The sequence below is a fragment of the Tenrec ecaudatus genome, chromosome 3, assembly GCF_050624435.1.
Source record: "Tenrec ecaudatus isolate mTenEca1 chromosome 3, mTenEca1.hap1, whole genome shotgun sequence".
In the NCBI taxonomy this organism is placed as follows: domain Eukaryota; kingdom Metazoa; phylum Chordata; class Mammalia; order Afrosoricida; family Tenrecidae; genus Tenrec; species Tenrec ecaudatus.
In genome coordinates this window covers 192,864,866-192,871,848 of record NC_134532.1, presented here as the reverse complement: position 1 = coordinate 192,871,848, position 6,983 = coordinate 192,864,866, and positions in this window count along the sequence as shown.

The following is a 6,983-nucleotide window of genomic DNA, read 5'->3' as shown; positions in this document are numbered from 1 at the left end:
ATCAGACTTCTTTTGTCTCCTTTCCTTTTCTATCTATAGAAATAAAAAAATATATGTACATGTAGCAAGTACTGAAGTGATTAATATTGAAATATATTTCCCAGAATGTCATTTGGAGTCACCTATGTTAATACTGGTCTTTCATTATTCAGGTTTATATAACTGCATTGTTTTACATTTTCCTACAAAGTTTTGTCGTTAGCCCTGTAGATAAGAGTTCCCCAACTGGGTGCACACTTCCCTGGTATAAATTTTCTTTTCTATTCCGATGCTAATTGCTAACAATAAATCTTTATCTTCTATATCTTGAATTCTGTTATCAAAGGTTTCACTTGATAAAAAAACTATCAGAGTTCAGTTTATTTCTTGTATTATGGTTTTACAATTCAGGAAGCTGGGAGAATTAGATTTTCACAGGAATTACGTAGCCAAATTTTTAGTCCACAATCTTCTTGAAGTAGCATTTACATGGAAAATAAGGAGCGCTGGTGGCCAGTGGGGCACTCAGTGCAGTCGGAAACCATCCCCCAGTCCTACAGAGAAAGACAAAGATGAGGCTTCCTGCTCCCATCAAGAGCTACAGTTAGAAACCCCACAAGGGCAGCTCCACTGGAGTATGCTTACTATAAGGCAGTCGGCTTAGATGAGTGCTTGGGAGTGGTTGCGCCATTGGGCAGCTAACACCAAATCAGCATTTCAGATTTACCATTTGCTCTGAAGGGAAAACATAAAACTGTCTTCTCCTGAAAGATTTATAGACTCAGAACCCATATAAAGTCATGGTGATTCAGAATCTCCTCACTGGTTGTACTGCTTTTGAGTGTCATGCAGTCTGTTTTGACCCATAGCAGCTCAGCAGACAACAAAAGGACAGTTTTGTTGTACTGTTGTTGTACACATGACTGTTCCTTCCTCGTGTGTTGTTGTACAGTTGACTGGTCCTTCCTTCTTGTTGCCAACTTTTGCATTCAAATTGCTCATAATTATCAATGAATCTTGGTTTTATGTTTGATCAATTTTAGACTGAAGACATTCGTAAAATTCTTCCATTTCTGCATCACCAGCTTTAGTGGTTGGTGCATGAATTATATAATGGTTGCATTAACTGGATTTCTTTGTGTGCAGATAGATAGTCTCTCCCAGGCAGTATGATACCTCAAGTTAGATCTTGAGTGGTCTTTTGTGATGAGCATTTCCCTGAATGTGTCATTCTGGGCTAACTATCTGGCTTTCCGAGTCACAATGTTCAATACCAGGCTACTGCAGTTCAGTTGCAACTAGAAGATCAATCTTTCTGTGTTCCATCTTATTTTTGAAAAATTCCATTTTTTCTAGGTTATGCTTCCTACATTTTGAGTTATAATTATTAATTGGTGTTTGTAGTCTTTTCTTTCATTTTGAGATGTGCCCCGTTGGTGTCAGGATGATGAGACTTCATCTCAGATACTTTGGATACGCTATCTGGAGATACTAGTTCCTGGCAAATGATATCATGCTTGGTACAGTAGAGTTTGTGAACAAGAAGACCCTCAACAAGATGGATCAATAGAGTGACTGCAACCATGGGCTTCAACCCAAGAGCAATGGTGAGGATGGTCCAGCACCAAGTGGGGTTTCTTTGTGCTCTACATGGAGTCAGTATGTGTTGTAACCAACTCACTGGCAGGATACTTACAAGAAAAGTGATCACTCAGCTTTCATATTTATATGAGCTGACTGAGAGCAACCTGGCTTGAACTAGTTTGTACCTTGCACCTCAAAATGATTATATCTTCTCTTTACCATTTTCAAGCAGATTTCTCAATGCAATTGATTTCAAGTCATTTGATTTCTTGGCTGCTTCTTCCATGACCATTGCTCATGGATCCAAGAAAAACAAAAAGCTTGATAACGTCAATCTTTTCTCCATATAGTCCAGCGTGCAGATTGGATGCTGTTGTTGCTGAATTGTTAGAGACCCTATGGACAACAGGATGAAACCCTGCCTGTGCATTGTGCCTGTGCCATCTTTACAGTTGGTCTTCCATTTGAGGCCATTGTTGCAACCACGCTGTAAGTCCTTCGTGTTGAGGGTCTTTCTCTCTTCCTCGGGCACTCTGTCCAGCATGATGCTCTCTTCTAGGGACTAGTTCACGTGATATGATAAAAGATACAACCTTGGCACACACCTTGTAAAATTTTACATTGAGCAGTATTTTCTTGTTCTCTTTGAGCACTCGTTTCTTGGCCAATATACAGCTTGAACCAAATGAATTGTTCTGGACTTTTAAATTTTTGAAATGGTACCCATAGTTTGTTATGATACAGAAAGCCAAAGCCTTTTTTATGACACAAGGTGATCATGAGACCATATGCTAAACTGTAACATTTTGATGCATTGGTGAGAAAAAAAAGTCAGGGCAGATGTAACAAGGATTTCTGTTTTGTTTTCTTTCCTATCACAATACAGCTGGTTGGTTTTCTAGATAGGAAGAACTGACTTACTGACTGAAGAAAATGTCATTGGAAAACTTACCCCTTAAGTCCAACCCTTAAAATTTCTTTTTGTTCCTAAAGCTGAAAAGACATTGAAAAAGCGACCCCAGCTCCTTGAAGATGTGCAAACTGATGTTCTGATGTGGTGTAGATTGAATAGCAGAGTTCTTGCAGGGAGGGTGGAAGAGATGGAAACGTCTTTCAGAAACACAGAGATCGAGATGTAGGATGTCAAGAAGTAATAGCTTCTTTTGATATTTTTAAAACAAAATTTTTACGCAATCATTTTATATTTTATATTTAGCTGCATCTCTTGCTACTCCCTTATCAAACTTATTGGAAAATCAGATCCCCTCAGCCATTGTTTTACATATCATCTATGAGCTGTAAACAATATGTTAGTTTTTCTTTTATTTATGATTTACTCTAAACACCAAAATGCGAGTTTCACTTACATGCACGCTAAAAAATGATAATAATGCTTATTATTATTATTATTATTATATACTGTAGAAACACTAAAATCCCTTATTAATAGAGTATAATAATGCTTAGTGTTTATTCCTGTTACATAGCTACAAAAATTATTTACTTAATGGATATAGGTGGTATGTATTTATTGAATGAATAGTGAATAAATGAATAATTCAGGATAATTCTACTTTGTAGGGACAATAAAAGTCAGATTCTCAAAGATACTTTCATCACCAAATAAAAAGAAAGAAAATGTTTTGAAAATGATGGTGGCAGCAATTGCACAATTATGCTTGATCTAATTGAATTATGAATGATTATAATGTTTTAAGAGGTTTCACTACAATGATTAAAAAGAATCAGAATAAAATTTGAATATTAAAAATATAATTTAATTTTTAGTGTTTTGAGATTTTATTTGGTTCATTTCAATAGTTCATGAAAGTGTGTACCATACACCATGCAAATTAATATGTTGAGTCCTACAGATTTATGAACTACTTGTATTTTTTCCAGTGAAAATTTATTTGTGACCAATGATTTGTGACCAAAGATTACTAATAATTCAGAATTTTTATCTAATTACTTAATGGGTACTACTTATTAAATTTTTCAAAAATAAAGATAACAATATGCACCAAATAATTTAAGATACTCTTTTAGAGGATATCATAAAATACAGATTTCAATTAAAATGAAAGTGTGTAAGATAAAGAATATTTTTTTTTATTTTCAGTCTACCTTTATGCTCACAAAATGTCTATTCTTATATAATTACTTTTGATAACATACACAAAGTCATGGTGATTATACACATTTATTTCTCCAGATGGACCTCACAGAAATAAAATTTGCTACATTTCTAGGCAGAGATTATGTAAGAACTCAATATTATCAGCTGAAGTCATGCTAGAGTCTGATTGCATAACAGACCATCAATTGCTTATATGTAAGTTCTGGTTGAATCTGAAAGAATATGAAATCAAGTCCATGAGAGTCAAAGTACAACCATGAGTATATCCCATCCAAATTTTGAGAACATCTCAAAATCAGATTTGATGAAAGTGGTGTCATTAAGAAGAAGGTAAAGAAAGAAATGATAAAAGTGGATGCCAAAAAAGGCTTGAAAGTCTCTCTTACAGAGTTAGTCGGGCAAATAGAAGAAAATATTAAGTGTAAGAGTTAAATAAAAATTCCAAAGAGTATCTCAAGAAGACAAAATAAAATGTTATAAAGAAATGCATAAAGATACAAAATCAGTAAACCAAACAGGAAACTCATGATCAACATTTTAACATGAAAGAATTGAAGAAAAAAATCAAGCCTCAACTTGCAATATTGAAAGATTCTACAGGCGCATTAAAAGAAGATGAAAAATACACTATCATTGTATCCAAAAGAACTTTTTAGTACAGATAATAATTTACCTTGATCATCAGGCTTGATTGTCTCTCCCCCCAGAACATTAACCATCTCCTTTATTCCAGTGCTTAGTTTCCATATTTCATTGTCAACTAGCATTCTACTGATGTCTAATTTATATTGTCATCCTTGAGGTGAAAGAGCACTCTTTTAAATATTAAAACTTGTGATGTGCCAATTTTTTTTAAAAAAGAACTAATTAACATTCAACCATTTAAAGAGGTAGCATTCAAGCAAGAACCAAGGGTATTGAAGGAAGAAATCCAAGCAACAGTGAATTCATTAACCCAAAGAAAGCTCCAGATATTTATGGAACATCAATGGAAATATTTCAACCAACTTAGGAAGCACAGGGAACACTCACTTGTGAAGAAATTTGGAAGACAGCACCTTGGGCAACAACTCAAAGAAAGGAGACTCAACAGAATTCTCAAATTATAGAACAATGTCATTTAAATCACATGAAACTAACTTTTTTTTTTAAATAATTTTATTGGGAGCTCATACAACTGTTATCACAATCTGTCCATCCTCTGTATGTCAAGCACATTTGTACATATGTTGCTATGATTGTTTTCAAAGCATTTTCTTTCTACTTGAGCCCTTGGTATCAGCTCCTCATTTTTCTCCCTCCCTCCCCCTCCTGTCTTCCTTCGTGAACCCTTGATCATTTATAAATTATTATTTTTTCACGTCTTGCACTATCTGATGTCTCTCTTTACCCCCTTGTCTGTTGTCCATCCCACTGGGAGAGGGGTATAGATAGCTCATTGTGATTGGTTTCCCTTTCAGCCCAATAAGAGATGTAAGAGTCCCCAATAAAATGGAAAAAAGAGAAGGTATTTTAGTGCATTTGAAAATGTTTCTAAAATGCTCATAGCATAGAAAATTCAAACCCATATCCTGTATATTGAGATGATGCTGATTCATAGTGACCCTATGGGCTAGAGTAGAACTGCCCCTGTGGGTTTCAGAGACTGTAATTCTATAAAGCAGTTGAAAGGCTCGCCTTGCTCCCTGGGAAGAGCTAGTGGTTTCAAAATCCTCACCTTTTCCTTAACAACCCAGCATGTAAACCTCTACGAGAACAATTCCTCTCTGTGCAAAGAAAGGTAACTTACACTCAAAACCATTATTTGACTGCTACTGAATAAGGACGATATGTACAAGTTCTGACTTACCGACAAATTCAACCTGAAGGTATATGCACAAGTTTTGATTTACTTACAAATTCAACCTGAAGGTCTATTTAGAAATGTATTTTATTCATAACCCAAGGAGTTTCTGTATGCACAAGGACTACTCTTGGCATATTTGGAGTTGACATGTTTAATGCTTATGAAATCGAGTTGGTGTGTTAGTTGGCCCTTTGAAATTGTAAAGGTCAATTTATGTAAAACAAGTATTGAAGATCTGTGCTGGCATCAATATTATAGGTGAATAATATAGCTTGTTTTATACAAAGTATATGTTCAATAAATTATTGGTGAATAGGCTATATAACGAATGATATTCCTAATAAATATTAGGGTCCCTCATTTCCCCTAAAAACTATACACTATCCATAAAATGAAGCTATGTAATAGGGAATCTAATAATGATCAGCCTCTAATGTAGTTTATAAAGGGTTTTTAAACCTGATAAGGTTGTTTTGTATTCCCTCTCAGTACAGGAACCAGCTTTACCTGCAGGCGGTTCCCCGTAGAGAAAATCGCCTCTGTCGGTTGTTGGCCTTGCTGCAGCTGCCATCTCCTGCTCCCACAGCCTCCCTGCCTGTGGACAGCACACATGGTCACGTTTGATGGTAGTGTTCTAAGTGTTAAGGTCAGAGAGGAAAACAGGCAGGAGAAGAGGAACAGTGTTGTTGAGTGCTGCAGAGACAGCGCCTTAGAGTATTATGGATATTCCCCAAAGGGCTCATTTTTCTAACCCGTCATTAAACCTAGGCAATTTCTACACTATACAAATAGGAAAGCATCTCAATCCTCTAGATCTTTCCAGTTGAAAGTCATTTGCAAACAATTAGCATGCACTCCATACAAAATTGTCTGAACTACTTATAAAATCCTGATGAAATCATTTAACTGAGATAAAATGGTATGTTTTCTTTCTACTCTATTAATATTTCTAAGACAGTATTATTTTCATCCTCTTCGAAAACTTTCAGTGATCCAAAATATTTTATCTGTTGGAATTTGTTTGTGGAGACTGGTAGTTAAACAATCTAGAATTACAGTGAAGCATGAGAGAATATGGAAACATCTATGGATTGCAAGTTTGATTGAAATGCCTCCAAGGTGATTTATTCCGGTATGCTAAGCATAATTTTTGTAGGTATGCCTAAGAGCTTAAGAGATCTTTCTATTCAGCTTAACTCTCAGTCCATTATTAAATACCACATGAGAAAGTTAAATATTTCCAAGAACCATCCCTTTAATTCAGATGGTTCTCTATATTTATTTGAGCTTCTATAAATCAATAAGCACCTTCCATGATTATTAACACATCTGGATGCTGACTACTAGAATTTTACAGGCACTCTGGAAACAACATTGCTTAGTTTTCATATTTAGTGTTCATATATAGCATAAGGTATTCTCAGGCAATTTACA